Raw genomic sequence first — 21431 nt, forward strand, 5'->3', positions numbered from 1 at the left:
GGACACCCGCACTATGCCACCGCAATATTCACCCAGTTCTCTGAATATACAAAGAACCGTCAACTCACAGCCCAAAGCGTCCTCCCTTCAGTTTCGAACCTGAACGGAAACACCCCAAGCTTTTACCACACCAAGAATATCACAAATCATCCTACCACCACCTGCACCTAGACAGGCCAGCGCCCATCCGGTACCTGCTTCACATACATAATACCAACGCAGTTCAAATAAACCTACAACCAAATGCCCACAACACACGCCGCAATCTAGGGATGGCGAAACACAAGGAGAGACAGGGAAGGGAAAAGAAAAAAGGAGGGAGGGATACAGGGATCCAGGGACTAAGGGGAGGAAAGGGGGGGGGGGGGTCACACAATGCAACATTAACTACTACCAAACCCGTCTAAATCAACCTTAACTTTAATCAGACCAAAAGAATGACCACGAATATTCTATTTATCCTTATGTAATCCTATTTTAGCAAGTAACATTATTCTAATATAACCAATACTCCACGCCCATGATGAATTGAAAATGGGGGACCCTGATGTAAACAAGACGAAAGTCTCTCCCCGGTCCGGCTACCCTTAACAATTGTGTGTATTGAGCCGTACTGTACTGTACCCATTCTACAATCTGTTAATAAAATTGTTCAATCAATCAATCAACTAGGCAATCTATCCTAAACAAAACCCCCTTTGTGCACCTGTCATCCCACAAAGTTAAGCTGGGAGATAGGGATGGAGCGGAGGGGGGCGGGGGGGGGGGGAGGAGGGAGGGAGGGAGGGAGGGAGGGAGGGAAGGAGGGAAGGAGGGAGGGAGGGAGGGAGGGAGGGAAGGAAGGAGGGAGGGAGGGAGGGAGGGAGAGAGCGTGAACGAGGGAGGAAGAGACAGAGGAAAAAAGGGGGGGGGGGTTCACGCAACCAAAGTCACAAACAAACGCACACATCTATCCCATACTATTCCACCAGCGCCATTACCCCTGGCCCATAACAAATACAGACCTATAATCAAACCAGTAAACACACCCATCATCAACAACAGAAAAAACCTAATATAAAGAATTTACAAATCCCCACAGATGTCCGCTACTCAAAACCTATAATAATCACAAACCCTTCTCTACTGCCTACTGCACCTCGTTCTACCTGTAAAGGTGAAACTATAAAAGAGGCAACAGCGCCCTCCACTGGAACGTACGCTCATCATCACCAACGCACTACAGCACTCACCACTTCCTGTAGGAGGCGCCACGCCTCCCCCGCAAGTGCGTCATTACGTAAACCACCCCAAGACGTCAACTCGACGTTCTACCTCAACCACAAAACTACAATTCCCAGAACCCTCTACACCGGAAGACCCTGTCCACCGCCTCTCTAAGATCCCGCTGCCAGCAACAGTAGCAACACGCGAGATTCCCCGAGAGTTCAATCATGCTATATTGTTAGCACAGGTAGCTTAGCATCTTAGCTTCGTTAGCTCAGTGCCGCTAGCACCAGCTTAGCTTAGCATCCAACATCACTTCTCCTAAACGGCCCAGTCCTGTTGACTCGAGCGGCACAACACATCGCGACGTTTACACAACCCCAGCTACACCCCGTAACATAACTTTAATCCTATTAAGCCCCCGTTTACAGAACCTATATTATTATCCTTATTCTAGCATGCTCGCCCGCTTGGCCCCGCCGACCGAAATACACAGTATCAAACGCACCCCCAGCTCCGACGCTTCCAGTGACGTCACCAGCTCTAAAAATCCCCGTTTTCTTTGATCTTTACTACATTACTTTTAGACCCCCACAGCCCCGATTTGAAAAATTTCAACAAACATTACACACCTCCTAGGTTCCATCTCACATGTCATTCATTCAATTCACTCGAAAACGCAACACAGCGTCCACACGCTAGTCCCGTCGCGCTCAGCTAATGCTGGCAGGACAGGGGTGTGGTTTCTCCGTTGCAGCCTTGGCCACCAGCTGGTTCATACTAATACAAAAAATACCTTGACATTTACTCAGAGCTCCTAACATCCATCCACTCAAACACATATACTTAGCAAATTAGTGTCTCATTCATAAGCATACCATTCATTTATGCACACATTCCTTCCAAACGCATTTGCTTGCTCTTTTCACACAACATCCTCCTATGTTCTAATCTCATGTGCAGTTACCCCACGCATTTCCCCCACAAGTGCATTATCTCCAAAGGTTACTTTCCCCCCCCCCATCATTCCTCTTCTCAGCCTCTCAATCTTCATATTCAGCGCCGTTTGGGGAGCTTTTACCTGTCTCACCCCCAAATCGACCAAATACCTTCTTAAAAATCCGTACCAAAGGCGAATTTTTTAAGCAGATTCCGTCGGGTCACACTACAACAGATCTGTATGAAAACGTCTTTCTAAACTCGTCTGTTATACGTGCCGATTCTAAGAGTGAAGTCCGCGAATGATGGCGCGGCAAAAAAAGCAACCAATTATCTCCCTGTTCTCTATTTCTCTTCGCGGAACCAGGATTTCCTGTACTACACCACGGTCCTCAGTACCCTACACTCCGTCCTCTGTTCTCTTTTCTCTTCGTGGAACCAGGCTGCCCTGTGCTACACCACGGTTTATCTATACTTTAAACTTTTTACCTTCTCTCTAATGAACCACTCCGTCACGCACAGTCCCACTTCCCGCTATCTGTGACTAATCTCCGTTCTACTGCTCCTACGCCGGTCCCCTCAAATATTTCACCTAATCCCTAGCCTATCCCCTAAGCTGATATAACTAAATACAGACACCTATTTCCTCTCCTCACTTGGCCTTGTACCAATTATAGGCATCCTAACTGAACATAAGTGCAGCGCCGGTGTGTGGCTGAGACCAGAGCCAGGTTGTGAAACCTGGACCCCGGTACCCCTCCAACACCAACATTATCCTGGTCCATTTACAACTCATTTCTACCTAATGCAATAGCAACCCCAAAATGCGAGACTGCTTCGACCATTATTAATCTTAAACACCATCATCACTACTTACCTAGTCCCGCTGGCCTTGGCTGAAGTGGACGATCATTCAGTCGCAGAGGGCTTCGATGATGGGGAGAGAACCTCTCTGTGGTTCAACCAGTTCTGGTCGAATGCAGGACGGGTCACGTCACCAATTGAAGTGTCTTATCTTCATTCATGTATCTCTGTCTAAGTTCATTGATCGTATAGTGTTCTATATCACCCTTTCCTCTGCAGTGGGTTAGGTATTTTCTCAGATGTTCGGTTCAAGTAAGAGGAAACTGACGATATGGTCAAAATCAACGGGCGGCGGTTGTTTATTAATAAAACAGCTTTAGGAATTAAAACAGTACATCGTCTCTTTAGTTCAATCTAATTGTCTCTCGGTGCTGTCCGCTGTCTCAGGTTGTCCATGGCCAACACGCGGCTTCTCTTTGTGGTGGTTGCCAAGGCAACCTTGGGTCTCCGTCAGTCTCAGCGCTCAAGCAAGGAGCGCTTGATTTCATCTCTCTCCGTGGCAGGATCTCCTGCTGCGAAGCGATCTTCTGTCATTGGGTGTCAGTGGCTCTGAGTCTCCGGCTCGGCTCTCAAGCTCCGGTTGGTGATCCTCTCTCCGTCGGTGGAGGTTCAGCGCTCAAGCACGTGTGTGTGGCGTGTCTCTCCAGGTTCCTTCTCTCAGCCGGTGTGTCAGCGCTTCTCCTGATGCGAAGCGATTTCGTCTGTCATCGGGTCTCAGTCCCTCTGTGTCACGGCTTGGCTCTGCAGGGATCCTTCTCCGTCTCCTCTGAGTGTCACCGGGTGTGTGTCTCTCTGTCCGTCGCCATCCGCCCTTTTTATCAGGGGGAGAGAGAGAGAGAGAGGGGGAGGGGGAGACAGAGAGCGAGAGGGGGGGGGGAGACCCTGCCTGCCTGTTCACGTCCATACGCTTTTCTTATTTTGGTCCACATTCCAGCAGAAACCTGTCTGTTGGTGTCCTGTGTCCACATGTTACACAATTTCTTCTGCTGACACAACCGTTTTCATAGTCTATGGGGAGACAGACTGGCTCTTGATCCCTAGATAATACAACATGAGCTATTTCCATCTACAAACTCTTTACCATTCTGTAATTGCATTTTTAGAATACTAAGATAATTCTTTATTTTCTAGCCAGTGACTCACTGTCTTGTCTTCAGTTGGATCCACTTTTTACTTTATTTGATTGCTTACTGTTTGTTTTTCCTATTCTAAGTACGCTGTAATCTAGGTTTTAGCTCTATTTTGATCACTTATTATTTTGTTCAGTATTAACATTAATTTACAAACAATGTCTTTCCTTTCTTTACATATGTTTTGCAATGTTTTCTAAAGCCATCTAACTAATCTCTCTGACAAAGCCATTCGTTTTCTTTATATCCTTAAGGTCTAAAAACCATCTAGTCTACCTATTAGAGTGGCATTCTACTGTGTAAGGGGCGATTTCCAAATAGCCTGTGTCACCTTTCTGACCTCTGGGTTAGTCAGCAGCTGCCGTGTTGTAACCTGAAATTCTTTCCTTGTCTCATACCACTTACTTTAAACAACCTCGCTTCCTGCCAGCTGGCCGGGTGAGGGGCCATTGTCTCTCAACCTCTTTAGCCTAGGCTAGGGTCTCAGAAATAACTTCACATGGTGTTCAAATCACCCTGTCTTTCAAATCAACTTCTCTGTTTTATCATTTGGTACATTTTTAGTTGCTTCTGTTCATGTTTTCATTTAGAAATATACGACACTGGTCTTCATGTGTTCACTAGGTCTATTATCACAACGCTGGTCTTCATGTGTTCACTAGGTCTATTATCACAACGCTGGTCTTCATGTGTTCACTAGGTCTATTATCACAACGCTGGTCTTCATGTGTTCTCTAGGTCTATTATCACAACGACACGCTGGTCTTCATGTGTTCACTAGGTCTATTATCACAACGACACGCTGGTCTTCATGTGTTCACTAGGTCTATTATCACAACGACACGCTGGTCTTCATGTGTTCACTAGGTCTATTATCACAACGACACGCTGGTCTTCATGTGTTCACTAGGTCTATTATCACAACGACACGCTGGTCTTCATGTGTTCACTAGGTCTATTATCACAACGACACGCTGGTCTTCATGTGTTCACTAGGTCTATTATCACAACGACACGCTGGTCTTCATGTGTTCTCTAGGTCTATTATCACAACGACACGCTGGTCTTCATGTGTTCACTAGGTCTATTATCACAACGACACGCTGGTCTTCATGTGTTCACTAGGTCTATTATCACAACGACACGCTGGTCTTCATGTGTTCACTAGGCCTATTATCACAACGCTGGTCTTCATGTGTTCACTAGGTCTATTATCACAACGACACGCTGGTCTTCATGTGTTCTCTAGGTCTATTATCACAACGACACGCTGGTCTTCATGTGTTCACTAGGCCTATTATCACAACGACACGCTGGTCTTCATGTGTTCACTAGGTCTATTATCACAACGACACGCTGGTCTTCATGTGTTCACTAGGTCTATTATCACAACGCTGGTCTTCATGTGTTCACTAGGCCTATTATCACAACGACACGCTGGTCTTCATGTGTTCACTAGGTCTATTATCACAACGACACGCTGGTCTTCATGTGTTCACTAGGTCTATTATCACAACGCTGGTCTTCATGTGTTCACTAGGTCTATTATCACAACGACACGCTGGTCTTCATGTGTTCACTAGGTCTATTATCACAACGCTGGTCTTCATGTGTTCACTAGGTCTATTATCACAACGACACGCTGGTCTTCTTACTCTCTGTTTGCTCCACAGCATGAAGGAATAAAAAGCAACAATTAACAGAATTTTTAAAAGCAGGTATTTATATACAATAAACTGTATGTGCAATAACATAAGTACAATTAAGTATAAGTAAATAAAAATACACATTCGACAAGTTAAAAAAAAAGTATTATATTGATGCAAGGGAGAGAAGGTAGAGCCAAAGATTAAATGGTGGCAGTTAAAGAGAGAGGAACGTTGTGTGGAGTTCAGGGAGAAGATAAGATGGGCGCTGGGTGGTAGGGAGGAGCTGCCGGTTGGTTGGGCAGCCACAGCAGATGTGGTGAGGGAGACCGCTAAAATGGTATTTGGCGTGTCTTCAGGACGAAGGAAGGAAGATAAGGAAACCTGGTGGTGGAGTGAGGAAGTGCAGGAAAGTATACAGAGGAAGAGGTTAGCAGAGAAGCAGTGGGACAGACTGAGGGATGAAGAGGGTAGACAGGCATACATGGAGAGACGGCGGGAGGCGAAGAGAGAGGTGGCAAAGGAAAGAGCATTCAGCGAGCTGTATGAGAGGTTGGACACCAAGGAAGGAGAAAAGGACCTATATCGGCTGGCTAGGCAGAGGAACCAGGCAGGGAAGGATATACAGCAGGTCAGAGTGATAAAGGATAAGGAGGGCAATGTGCTGACCAGCGAGGACAGTGTGGTGAGAAGGTGGAAGGAGTACTTTGAAGAGCTGATGAATGAGGAAAATGAGAGAGAGAGGAGGACGGACAGTCTGGAGGCAGTGAACCAGGAAGTGCGACAGATCAGTAAGGAGGACGTGAGGGCAGCTTTGAAGAGGATGAAGAGTGGGAAGGCGGTAGGCCCAGATGACATACCAGCGGAGGCCTGGAGATGCCTAGGAGAGATGGCAGTGTTTTTTCTAACAAGATTGTTCAACAACATCTTGGAAAACGAGAAAATGCCAGAGGAGTGGAGGCAAAGTGTGCTAGTGCCGATTTTTAAGAATAAGGGAGACGCACAGAGTTGCAGCAACTACAGGGGAATAAATCTGATTAGCCACAGCATGAAGCTATGGGAAAGGATAGTGAAGGCTAGGTTAAGAGGAGAGGTGAGGATTAGTGAGCAGCAGTATGGGTTCATGCCAGGGAAAAGCACGACAGACGCATTGTTCGCCCTTAGAATGTTAATGGAGAAGTATAGAGAAGGCCAGAAGGAGCTGCATTGCGTCTTTGTAGACCTAGAGAAGGCGTATGACAGGGTACCAAGAGAGGAGGTGTGGTACTGTATGAGAAAGTCAGGAGTAGCGGAAAAGTTTGTGAGGGTAGTACAGGACATGTATGAGGGCAGTGCGACTGTGGTGAGGTGTGCAGTGGGAGTGACTGAAGGGTTCAAGGTCGGGGTAGGATTGCACCAAGGGTCGGCCCTCAGTCCTTTCTTATTTGCAGTAGTGATGGACAGGCTGACAGAGGTCAGGCAGGAGTCCCCGTGGACCATGATGTTCGCAGATGACATCGCAATCTGTAGTGAGAGCAGGGAGCAGGTGGAAGAGAACCTGGAGAAGTGGAGGCATGCACTGGAGAGAAGGGGGATGAGGGTGAGCAGAAGCACGACCGAGTATATGTGTGTGAATGGGAAGGAAGACGGAGGGGTGGTGATGATGCAAGGAGTAGAGGTACCAAAAGTGGATGAGTTTAAGTACTTGGGGTCAACAGTCCAAAGTAATGGGGACTGTGGTAGGGAGGTGAAGAAGAGAGTGCAGGCCGGGTGGTGCGGGTGGAGAAGGATGCCGGGGGTGATCTGCAATAGAAGGGTACCAGCAAGAGTAAAGGGAAAGGTCTACAGCACGGTAGTGAGACCAGCTATGCTGTATGGTCTAGAAACAGCGACACTGACAAACAAGCAGGTGGCGGAGCTGGAGGTGGCAGAGATGAAGATGTTAAGGTTCTCTCTGGGAGTCACAAGGTTGGACAAAATCGAAAATGTCTACATCAGAGGAACGGCCCATGTTGAGCAGTTCGGGCAGAAAGTGAGAGAAGCAAGACTGAGATGGTTTGGACATGTGCGGAGGAGGAGGGAGGTGGGGTACATCGGGAGGAGGATGCTGGAGATGGAGCTGTCAGGAAAGAGGAGGAGGGGAATGCCCAAGAGGAGGTTTATGGACACAGTGAAGGAGGACATGCGGGCAGCGGGAGTGACGGAGGACGACGCAGAGGACAGGAACAGATGGAAACGGATGATCCAAAACGAAGAAGATTGATGCACGAGGGTGCAGTAAAGTGGCTGAGCTTTGTAGCAGCATCGTCCAGTAATGAGCGGATTAACTGTTCATCAGGTGTACTGCCTGTGGGTAGAAACTGTTCATCAGGTGTCCTGCCTGTGGGTAGAAACTGTTCATCAGGTGTACTGCCTGTGGGTAGAAACTGTTCATCAGGTGTACTGCCTGTGGGTAGAAACTGTTCATCAGGTGTACTGCCTGTGGGTAGAAACTGTTCATCAGGTGTACTGCCTGTGGGTAGAAACTGTTCATCAGGTGTCCTGCCTGTGGGTAGAAACTGTTCATCAGGTGTACTGCCTGTGGGTAGAAACTGTTCATCAGGTGTCCTGCCTGTGGGTAGAAACTGTTCATCAGGTGTACTGCCTGTGGGTAGAAACTGTTCATCAGGCGTACTGCCTGTGGGTAGAAACTGATCATCAGGTGTACTGCCTGTGGGTAGAAACTGTTCATCAGGTGTCCTGCCTGTGGGTAGAAACTGATCATCAGGCGTACTGCCTGTGGGTAGAAACTGTTCATCAGGTGTACTGCCTGTGGGTAGAAACTGTTCATCAGGTGTACTGCCTGTGGGTAGAAACTGTTCATCAGGTGTACTGCCTGTGGGTAGAAACTGTTCATCAGGTGTACTGCCTGTGGGTAGAAACTGATCATCAGGCGTACTGCCTGTGGGTAGAAACTGTTCATCAGGCTTACTGCCTGTGGGTAGAAACTGTTCATCAGGTGTCCTGCCTGTGGGTAGAAACTGTTCATCAGGCTTACTGCCTGTGGGTAGAAACTGTTCATCAGGCTTACTGCCTGTGGGTAGAAACTGTTCAACAGGTGTACTGCCTGTGGGTAGAAACTGTTCATCAGGTGTACTGCCTGTGGGTAGAAACTGTTCATCAGGTGTACTGCCTGTGGGTAGAAACTGATCATCAGGCGTACTGCCTGTGGGTAGAAACTGATCATCAGGTGTACTGCCTGTGGGTAGAAACTGATCATCAGGCGTACTGCCTGTGGGTAGAAACTGTTCATCAGGTGTACTGCCTGTGGGTAGAAACTGTTCATCAGGTGTCCTGCCTGTGGGTAGAAACTGATCATCAGGCTTACTGCCTGTGGGTAGAAACTGATCATCAGGCGTACTGCCTGTGGGTAGAAACTGTTCATCAGGTGTCCTGCCTGTGGGTAGAAACTGATCATCAGGCGTACTGCCTGTGGGTAGAAACTGTTCATCAGGTGTCCTGCCTGTGGGTAGAAACTGATCATCAGGCGTACTGCCTGTGGGTAGAAACTGTTCATCAGGCGTACTGCCTGTGGGTAGAAACTGATCATCAGGCGTACTGCCTGTGGGTAGAAACTGTTCTTGACCCCTCGGGTAACGCTAGGTCTGCTGTGCTTTGTGTCGCTGCCAAGTGTGGTTAATGTTACTTTGTTGATTTGCCCGAGTTTCACTTTTTGGGTGGAGGGTTACATAGCTGGCTTACTGGAACATTATGTACACAACAATAATTGAGTGATCCCCACTTTGGCTTACAAATTATTAAATATTATAGGTGACTATGTGCCACTCTCTCGCTGTCACCTGACTTATACACGCATGTGTTTAGTGTCACAGCATGATTTAGCTATTTTGAACCAGCAGCAAAAATAATAACCTTATGATGATGAAAGATTTGGGAGAATGTCAACAGAATCAGTTTTATTAAATGCAACATTCGAGACTTTGAAAATGCATACATTGAAGAACACCACATCACTTGTAAAATGTAAAATGCACTAATATAAGTAAGTTATGAACGATCCCGGTGTGAACGTACGCTTTCAAATCTGTGAATAAAACGATATGCTGACGATCTTCTCCTTTCTCCGTCTCCAGGTGACCGCCAGCCACACGGAGCCCCGGCGTTACTGCGGCCGGGAGCTGAAGCTGGCCAAGTCGCTGGCCCTGGTCCTCTTCCTCTTCGCCATCAGTTGGCTCCCTCTCCACATCCTCAACTGCATCACCCTCTTCCTCCCGCTGTACGACAAGCCCATGTCCCTGATCTACGTGGCCGTCTCCTCACGCACGCCAACTCCGCCGTCACCCCCATTGTCTACGCCTTCCGCATCAAGAAATTCCGCACGGCGTTCCGGAAGATCTGGGAACAGTACCCAGTGGGCCGTCTGCCTCAGCGGGGGGGGGGGCATCCAGAGAGGACAGAGTCTGAGGCAGCCAGAGAGGACAGTCTGAGGCAGCCAGAGAGGACAGAATCTGAGGCAGGCAGAGAGGACAGAGTCTGAGGCAGGCAGAGAGGACAGAGTCTGAGGCAGGCAGAGAGGACAGAGTCTGAGGCAGCCAGAGAGGACAGAGTCTGAGGCAGCCAGAGAGGACAGAGTCTGCCTCAGCGGGGGGGCAGCCAGAGAGGACAGAGTCTGCCTCATCGGGGGGGGGGAGGGGGCAGAGAGGACAGAGTCTGAGGCAGCCAGAGAGGACAGAGTCTGCCTCAGCGGGGGGGCAGCCAGAGAGGACAGAGTCTGCCTCATCGGGGGGGGGGAGGGGGCAGAGAGGACAGAGTCTGAGGCAGCCAGAGAGGACAGAGTCTGCCTCAGCGGGGGGGGCAGCCAGAGAGGACAGAGTCTGCCTCAGCTGGGGGGGGGGGGGCAGAGAGGACAGAGTCTGAGGCAGCCAGAGAGGACAGAGTCTGCCTCAGCGGGGGGGCAGCCAGAGAGGACAGAGTCTGCCTCAGCGGGGGGGCAGCCAGAGAGGACAGAGTCTGAGGCAGCCAGAGAGGACAGAGTCTGCCTCAGCGGGGGGGCAGCCAGAGAGGACAGAGTCTGCCTCAGCAGGGGGGGGGGGGGCAGAGAGGACAGAGTCTGAGACAGGCGGAGAGGACAGAGTCTGAGGCAGCCAGAGAGGACAGAGTCTGAGGCAGCCAGAGAGGACAGAGTCTGAGGCAGCCAGAGAGGACAGAGTCTGAGGCAGGCGGAGAGGACAGAGTCTGAGGCAGGCAGAGAGGACAGAGTCTGAGGCAGGCAGAGAGGACAGAGTCTGAGGCAGCCAGAGAGGACAGAGTCTGAGGCAGCCAGAGAGGACAGAGTCTGAGGCAGGCGGAGAGGACAGAGTCTGAGGCAGGCAGAGAGGACAGAGTCTGAGGCAGCCAGAGAGGACAGAGTCTGAGGCAGGCGGACGAAGACAGCGTGTGATCCCTGGCGGCCCATTGGTTGTGGTGAACAGGTTGAAGGAGGGGCTTTCTAGGCTTTACCTCATTGGTGCACAGGAAGGAAAAGGACCCTCATCTAAGGGAGTTACCAGGCAAAGTAAATCATAGAACGTTGCCTACATGGAAACAGTGGACTGGGGAACTCCGGGGTGGAACGGTTCTCGTGTAGTGGGGTTGTTTTCTCCCTATTTTAGAACGCAACAGCACAGGGAAGTAGAACGGAGCCAGCATTCTAAACAAGACGTTCGATTAGAGGGGAGAAACCGGTGATAATTCCTCAATATACTGACAGAATGATGATGTCATACGGGTGAAGGGGCTTCAGATCGGAACCTGTTGAACTTGAATCACTAGGTGTGCGTCAGTAGCTAACGCGGGCACTGTGAGCGTCTGTGAACTGAAACCACATGAACTCACGGCCTCGTCTGTCGCGGACGGACCTCACGTCACGAGCTGAGAATCACATGGTGTTTCAGAGACAGATGGACGTCGCCCTGTGCATGGGTTAGGGTCCTGTGCCTCACTTACTTACAAGTTCAGTTCTGTGGCCTTATGGACCGAGACTATGATGCCGTCGGCCACTGGGACGGCCAGCGGGAAGACTCGTGGATAATGTACATTCTACAAGCTATGATGAGTATATTTGTCTCTGTGTATGTTTACAATGTATAGTGAACCAATAGGGAAAGAGAACCACCTGCCGTGCAGAATTCACGTGATATAAAATAGTGTATATTTCAATATTTGCGTACATAATATTGACAAACTCACCTGGGACGTCCACATAATCATGTGGTAAAGAAGGCCCAACAACGCCTCTGCCACCTCAGGAGGCTGAAGAAGTTCGGCATGACACCCAAGATCTTGAAGGCGTACAGAGGAACAACAGAAAGCGTCCTGACGGGGTGCTTCACCGCCTGGAGGGGGCGCTGCACCGACCTCAACCTCAGAGCGCTGAGCAGAGTCGTGAGGACAGCACAAAAGATCTGTGGATGTAAGCTTCCCCCCGTCCAGGAAATCTATGAGAGCCGGTGCATTAAAAGAAAGCCCGGAAAATTATCAAGGACCTTAATCACCCCAACCATGGACTGTTCCAGCTGATGCGGTCTGGAAAGCGCTACCGCAGCCACACAGCCAGAACCAACCGGCTGAAGAACAGCTTCTTCCCCCAAGCCATCAGACTCGTCAACAGAGCCCATTGACGCTCTCATCTTTATTTTATTATTATTATTATTATTATTATTATTATTCTATGCTAATTTTATTAGAAGCTGCTATGGTCAAGAGACCACAACAAATATAATTTCACTCTCTTTGTTGTAAGGTACTGAAAATACGTGACAATAAACAAATCTGAATCCGACACGCTGTTGCTCTCGTTCACGTCTGTGTAATGAATGAGAAGCAGGCAGCACGCTCCCCCTATAGGTAGTTCCTAGCAAGGCAAGTATAATCAAGCACCTATCATTGATCACTTCTCAGACCCAAGAAATAGAAAACAGCATGAATGGCAATAAATCATTTGAAAATAATATACTTCTTACACATTAAATAATAATAGATAATAAATAAAAAATATATATCTTTTTGTACATTTTCACAAGCCTTTGTTTACTTCAATTGTATACATAATATAACGTGTTACACGCATGAAATGTATCTTTCCGCATTACTCTCTTCATGTCCACTGAAGACATACAGCTAGAAAACACATGTCAGTCACTACCTAACGAGCCTCCATCACCAGGAGGACGGGGCTCAGATGTCAGTCCCACTAGAGGACATGAGCAGCACAGAGGACTGCAGCAGCAGCAGCCAAGACTCACTCGGAGGAACCGGCTGAGACTGATGTGACGTTCAAGAACCATCCGGTTCTTTTGAGCGGCTCTTTGGTACGGACAAAGGGATCCGAGTTGGTGGGAGCCAACAGAGGCCTGTCTCCACCAATCACAAGTTAGAGATCCCCTCCCCCCAGGAATGCATGTAATCCAGGGTTATCAAAACATGTTATACCACGATACCATTCTATTTAGGATTTTTTTTTGTGACCCCACACTTAATGTATTGCGTAATTTCAATGTGGAATATCAAAATAAAAGCACACGTTGTTGAACTTGATCATGCATATTTATTAGGAAATGAAATTACAGCACTATGTTATCAATGAAATGAATGAATATCAACAAAAGCAACAGAATTGTTTCTGTATACACATTTATAAAACGAGTCCTATTTAGCCAAAATATGGTGCCAGAACATAATTTTTTTTAGAAAATGCATTCACGTGTGCGTTTCAAAAAAAGAAGAAAAAAAGACATAATGGGAAGGGTGTGCTTGTACAGTTGAACAGTTCCAAGAACGCTGCAACAGATTTTCAAAAAATTATCATTGTTGCACTTAGATGAAGCCTTTCATACAAAGTAGGTTAAACGGTAATATTTAATTTTCATACTTCTGAGTTACAGTTACTTCTAAGAGACCAATTCACACCATCCCACTTATCTTGACGCTTACAATTCATCCATATTATTAAATAGTCAATGGTAAATGTTTGCATTTATATAGCACTTTTATCCAAATCGCTTTACAATTTGTTCCTCACATTTTTACCCATTCACTCACATTCACACACCGATGGCGGAGGCAACCATACAAGGTGCCAACCTGCTCATCGGGAGCAATTTGGGGTTAAGTGTCTTGCTCAAGGACATTTCGACACGCTGCCCGGGAGCGGGAATCGAACCTGGAACCTCCGGATTACCAGACGACTGCTCTACCTCCCGAGCCAATATTATTAGCATATCATACATTCTAATGAGAATGTTTCAGTTTGGATCAATTCACTTTTTAATTCAAGATGTAATTTTATTTCAAATATTGTACAAATTCCATCAAGAAAAGGTTTTGCTATCCAACCTAATGACAAGTAAATGTGAATGGATGTTCTATCATCAGAAAGTAAACAACTTGTTTTGATTTTTAATTGATTGAATTTAAAGTGAATTGATTCCAACCCTATACCGTTCTGATAGAAAAACCACTAAAGATGATAAATTCATATAAAGGAACATCCATTCCTTTAAAAGAATACCAATGAAGACAATACATGGAACATTACTCTAAAATAAACACTTCTTCTTGTGTAGTACTAGGAATGTTGACAATATGTGACATTAGATAAAAAAAATCACTAGTATCCACATTAAAATATAAAAATCCATACGAGAAGCAGTTTGCCCCTCCAGTGTGTACAAAGTGTTTGTTAACCATCTTGGCTTTTGGCTGGTCACCCCATACTGAGGTCAGAAAGTTCCTATGATCCCAGTATTTAAAACACCAGAACAATGTGGTGTTATATTTTATATTTATTAACTTGACCTTCTCTCCCCAGCAACCTCCTGCAAAGCCTCACCGTCCCTCCTCTTTCTACCTTTTTACCCTACCCTCCAATCTCCCCAATCCCATTCAATCTTGTTTTCTGTAGCTCAACAGAAACACAACTGTTGTTGTCAATGAAAACCGTGTCTATGCTAGTACTGCTTCTCTCTCACAGAGGCTTCTGTGCAGGTCAAAAGCTCTTGGTAGTAGTTTTTCATTTCAAAAGAACGGCCAAATATTACTACCACTATTATTGATATGATTGTTGATGGACTGATAGCTGTAATGGCGTACTGAAGCGTTTTCCAGTGGTCACAGTAGTAGACCTTCTTCCCTGTGTGTTGTGTATTATCAGTTTGGATGGTTTTAAATTCCTGCTACATTAGTTAAAATGGTACCTATTTTTGCACTTAGATGAAGCCTTTCATACAAAGTAGGTTAAACGGTAATATTTAATTTTCATACTTCTGAGTTACAGTTACTTCTAAGAGACCAATTCACACCATCCCACTTATCTTGACGCTTACAATTCATCCATATTATTAAATAGTCAATGGTAAATGTTTGCATTTATATAGCACTTTTATCCAAATCGCTTTACAATTTGTTCCTCACATTTTTACCCATTCACTCACATTCACACACCGATGGCGGAGGCAACCATACAAGGTGCCAACCTGCTCATCGGGAGCAATTTGGGGTTAAGTGTCTTGCTCAAGGACATTTCGACACGCTGCCCGGGAGCGGGAATCGAACCTGGAACCTCCGGATTACCAGACGACTGCTCTACCTCCCGAGCCAATATTATTAGCATATCATACATTCTAATGAGAATGTTTCAGTTTGGATCAATTCACTTTTTAATTCAAGATGTAATTTTATTTCAAATATTGTACAAATTCCATCAAGAAAAGGTTTTGCTATCCAACCTAATGACAAGTAAATGTGAATGGATGTTCTATCATCAGAAAGTAAACAACTTGTTTTGATTTTTAATTGATTGAATTTAAAGTGAATTGATTCCAACCCTATACCGTTCTGATAGAAAAACCACTAAAGATGATAAATTCATATAAAGGAACATCCATTCCTTTAAAAGAATACCAATGAAGACAATACATGGAACATTACTCTAAAATAAACACTTCTTCTTGTGTAGTACTAGGAATGTTGACAATATGTGACATTAGATAAAAAAAATCACTAGTATCCACATTAAAATATAAAAATCCATACGAGAAGCAGTTTGCCCCTCCAGTGTGTACAAAGTGTTTGTTAACCATCTTGGCTTTTGGCTGGTCACCCCATACTGAGGTCAGAAAGTTCCTATGATCCCAGTATTTAAAACACCAGAACAATGTGGTGTTATATTTTATATTTATTAACTTGACCTTCTCTCCCCAGCAACCTCCTGCAAAGCCTCACCGTCCCTCCTCTTTCTACCTTTTTACCCTACCCTCCAATCTCCCCAATCCCATTCAATCTTGTTTTCTGTAGCTCAACAGAAACACAACTGTTGTTGTCAATGAAAACCGTGTCTATGCTAGTACTGCTTCTCTCTCACAGAGGCTTCTGTGCAGGTCAAAAGCTCTTGGTAGTAGTTTTTCATTTCAAAAGAACGGCCAAATATTACTACCACTATTATTGATATGATTGTTGATGGACTGATAGCTGTAATGGCGTACTGAAGCGTTTTCCAGTGGTCACAGTAGTAGACCTTCTTCCCTGTGTGTTGTGTATTATCAGTTTGGATGGTTTTAAATTCCTGCTACATTAGTTAAAATGGTACCTATTTTTCATGTGAAGTTTTCCCCACAGTGGTATAGTTTCTCTCCTGTGTGAATGACGTTGATATAATTTCAGGAGCATCATTATGAGTGTAACTCTTCTAATATTGGTCACAGCAGTAGGAATATCTCCTAGGAATGTGCAGGTGAATTGACAGGTTTGACATTTCCCTGAATCTTCTCTCCCAAGTGAATTTTCTCATGTTTACTCAAATATGCTTGTTGTGAAGGATCAGATTAAACCGAATATGTATATTTATTTATATATATATATTTAATTGTATTTGTATATCGTTTGATATCCCCTGTATATTCCTTGTACAATATGCATGGAATATCCCTTTAGTCTACTAAACAGCCCATAATAGTTTCATTCTACCATTGGACGAGAACCTGGCGCCAGGTTGCCATACCCCTAGGTCCAAGTTCAATCGTGCCGCCTAACATGTCGTGGCAACCCCCGGTTCCGCGCAGTAATATGTCGGGCGAAATACGAATGGTACTATTTGTTCATAGCGCATATATATATGGCGCAAGTAAAGTAGAACTTTCTTTTAGTCCAGTTCTTTACCCTCCAACAGAGTGACAGACGCAAAGCCTCCCCACGACGCACGTGCGGTGTAGTAAGGCCTACTTGGCCCAGAATAGGCATTGAGATATCGTGTAGATTAATAGTTGAATAGTCATAGTTTGGCACTATACCGTCGAGTTGGACGTATTCTATTAAGCTAATAATAGTCTATTTATGTATGGTGCATCGTTCGGTTAGAGTCCTAAAGTTATCAGTACCCCCATCGTTCCTGACGTTATCTGGACGCTTAACCAGGCTGGTCAGACCCCTAGTGGTGATTGCATCCGAGGAGCTCCGGGCCAAGAGCGACTGGACCTGTATATTGGATTACTCTACCCGGACGACGGCGAGCCTTCCACGGCTTGGATTATGCTTTGTGTGCTTTGATTATTCCATGGATAAAGGCCAACACTGCGGAGTGTTGGAATTACCCCCCGGAGAGGACTCCAGGTGAGACAGCGCTCTACACGTGAGGTCGCCTCACGTCTCTCCGTTGTGGACCGACCGATACCGTCCACAGAGGGTCCAGCTGTATTCGTCTGCGGTCCGAGGTTCTGTGGGCACCGTGTCCAAGACTTTGGATTCTCCCAAGACACCGTCGGCCAGATGGGATACCGCCAGCGGCTTCTCTAACCCCCCCCTCCTACTGTCTTACAACCAGCGGGACCCCCCCCCCCCCCCTTAGTGTATCCAGCTATAATCATTTAAGTACCATCGCTATCGTTTCCTAAATATTCCAGGTTGTATACTTACTCCCTGCGCAACCAGAGATTGGACATTCAATGTTGATTTACCTACGAATACTCATTTGCCATAAAAGTGCATATTCCATATTTCAAATCATAAATGTAATTAAGTGATCGTTGTATACACCTTTTGCTGTATTAAACCCTCGATTTGGTACATTTGTGTGGATTCGTTTCATCAGGTGGGAAAGTGTTCATCATACTTATATCTTGTACTGGGTGGCCAGAAGTTAAAGTACATGAGGTAGTGGTATTAAATATCATATCTAACAATACAGTCAGGGAATTGTACCCCTCAGTTACAATTGGTCCTTCGAGCCGGAGGGTAACTAGTGTAATATTAATATAGTGTTATTAATATCGAAATGGCCTATGATGAACACTCCACGAAACGATCCTCCTAACCTAGAACGCCCGCGGCGCAGACGACAGACACCTCAGTACTTAGAGGCTTACACTGTCAGTCAACTACCTAGCCTTCGACAAACGGTAAACGCGGTAAAAGTAGAAAGTAAAATTATGTCTGACCTTAACGACCAGGTTTCCCCGACCACAGAGGCCCTAGCAGGTCCTAATGTAACTGACCAAGCCCACGGTGGGGACCAGGAGGGAATTGACATGCCTTTACCCCCCGCCACTACTCAAGAAGTAGTCCCCGACCAGCCCCGGGAGGAAGACAACCCTACAGAGAGAGAACTCTGCACGGAAGAAGAGGAGGAGAGCGCCGAGGAACTAGAGCTCCAGGACTCCCCAACGAGTACCCCCAGGAGCGGCTCACGCAGGAGCGGCTCACCTCCACAACCGCCTTCCCCCAGCGAAGCGGAGAGGATACTACAACAGGCGTTCCTCGTCAGCCTGACAGCCTCTACCGAACGCGATCGGCTCCAAGCACAGACGCTTAGCGAGCGCGAACGTCTCCAAGCACAGGCGACCAGCGAGCGCGAACACCTCCAAGCACAGCAACGGAGCGAAGAACAGCGCACACGTCTGGAGATGAGACGCTTCCAGACAGAAGAGAATATGGCAAGAGACCGGGCCGACGCCCAGCGTGCCGCTGCCGGTGCCCAAAGAGACGCAGAGCGCGACAGACTACAAGCGCAACTAATAGAGCAGCTGATCAAAAGGACAACTCCCTCTCCCTCCGCCAGGGGCTCAAGGAACTCGTCGAGACAACAGTCAAGAGCAGCGTCACCGCAACGAGCAAGCGACCCTGAACTTGACCAACAGACCGAGTCTAGACCCCCCGCAGACCCCCTTCCCATACCGGTCCAAGCGAGACCCAGCTACAAGGAAGGAGCGGCATACACTGCGGAGAAGCTAAATAAACGATTACAGGATCTGGACGATCTGATAGAGGAAGAAGAGGGAGAAGAGGAGAACCAAGCCCGACGACAGCACAGTACTCCACCGGACCAGGAGGTCCCATACAGCCCAGGCTATACCCCCGCGGCGCTGCGCTACAGACCCCCGACTCTATTCACGGGTGAGCACGACGCACGACCAGCCCCGAGGAACAGTACCTGGACCAGCGGGCCATGGTACCCTGCCAGTACCAGCCCACAGCGAGGCGCAAGAGGGGACTCGCCCAGGAGGTCTCTCCCCCAACGCTCACCGATGTATCAGCCATCCACGGCGTCATACAACGCCACACCGTCATTCCCAGACTTCGCCTATGAGAGTCGAGCACAGTACACGGAGCTCCGGATGTGCTTAGAGACAATGATGGTGGATGTCGCTGATGAACGCCACAAGTATGCAATATTACTGAAGCACCTGAAAGTACCGCGAGCGCACAATATAGCGCTAGCCTATGCTACCTCTTCGACTCCATACACAGCGGCCCTTGCAGCGCTGGATCAGAGATATGGACGTATATGGGATTACGTAATCCAGGAGATAAGGCATATTGACCGCCTACCCCCAGCCACAGACAATCGCTCACTAGACGACCTGTCAATCAAAGTGCAGTCCCTGGTGGGGATGCTGGGAGCGCAACGGGAGAAGGGCATGCATGAGCTATACGCCAACTCTAACGTCGAGAGGATTTTGGAGAAGCTGCCACCCGCAAGACAGGAGCGCTTTCGGCGGCAGAGGGATTACCGCGACCCCAACGGCCCCGAGCCATCCCTCCTTGATCTGGCCGACTTCCTGGCGAGAGAAGTCAGCAGCTTACGACTGGACACCTTCGGGCGGAGCACGCCAAGCTCCAGAGAGGGACCCAGGAGAATAAATGATGGAAGAAGATCGGTGACTGTCATGCACCAATCAGAGTCAGTACCGAGCAGTAAGAGTCACAGCACCCCCTCGAGAAAAGAGAAGTGGAAGATAGCGTGTCCCTACTGTGAGAAAGAACACTGGCTGTCACAATGTGACCTATTCACAAAGATGAATGCAGAAGAAGTGAGTCAATGGATAAAGTCCAACCGGCGCTGTTATCGATGTGCGCGGCCCCACATGGCAGCCGAATGCCGCCTAAAGAAAAGGTGCAGCCGGTGCGATGGAGCCCATCTAGATATACTACACGAAAGTAACGGAAGACGGCCTATACCTGCACCACGGAGCGGCACCAAGGCAAGTGTCATGTACATTGACCCCGCCAGCAGCAGCGGAGCCCAAGTGCTCTTAAAGGTAGTCCGTGTGACATTGAGCTACCAAGATAAAGTCATGGACACTTACGCCGTCCTTGATGACGGGTCAGAGAAGACCCTTCTGCTCGCCTCCGCTGCGACCCAGTTGGGACTGCGGGGGAGCAAGAACGAAATGACGATTCGGACAATAAGAAGAGATTTAAAGACGATAAAGGGCGAGAATGTCTCCTTCACCATCGCAGCCAACGGGCAGCCAGAGCGACGGTACAAGATCACAAATGCTTTCACCAGCCAAGAAATAGGACTATCGCAGTACACCTACCCTGTCACCAAGTTGATGGATAAATATGTGCACCTGCGCCAATTACCTATCCCGCTCATAGACGGCGCTACCCCGACCCTGTTGATAGGCTCCGACCATGCAGAACTCATAGTCCCGATTGACCGGGTCCATACAGGCCCCCGAGGCTGTCCTGCAGCAGTCGAGACCCGCCTAGGGTGGACCCTCCAAGGCCCCCTCGCTAAATCTCTCAACCGAACAGCAGCCACTAGCTGCTTCCACTCCAGAACGACAGAAGAAGACACCACTCTCCTGCAGCATGTCGAGAGGCTATGGACCCTAGAGACAATGCCCTTTAAGAACGAAAAGAAAGATATTCGCTCTAAAGAAGACATTTACGCCATCAACCTACTCGAGCAGGGGACAAAGAGAGTCACAGTCGGCGGAGTGATGAGATACGCAACTCCACTCCTGAGGCGAGAGGGAATGCCCACCTTTCACGCAAAGAAAGACGCCACGGAGCGCTATCTACTGAACACAGAGCGGCGCCTAGCCAAAGACCCCGCTCAAGAGAGTGTGTACCGAGCTGAGATTGAGAAGCTAATCACAGCGGGACACGTAACAAAGATTGACATTAAAGAGGCCGATCAGACGACCGAATCATGGTACGTGCCGCATCACAAGGTCCATCACAACGGCAAGGATCGCATTGTGTTTAACTGCAGCTACCAGATCGGATCCCAAAATCTGAATAAAGAGCTCTTGCCCGGCCCCACACTCGGCCCCTCCCTACTAGGCGTGCTACTGCGCTTCCGCCAGGACAAGGTGGCTATAAGCGGGGATATCAAAGGGATGTTCTT

The sequence above is a fragment of the Notolepis coatsorum genome, assembly GCF_963971535.1.
Source record: "Notolepis coatsorum genome assembly, chromosome: 14".
NCBI lineage: Eukaryota > Metazoa > Chordata > Actinopteri > Aulopiformes > Paralepididae > Notolepis > Notolepis coatsorum.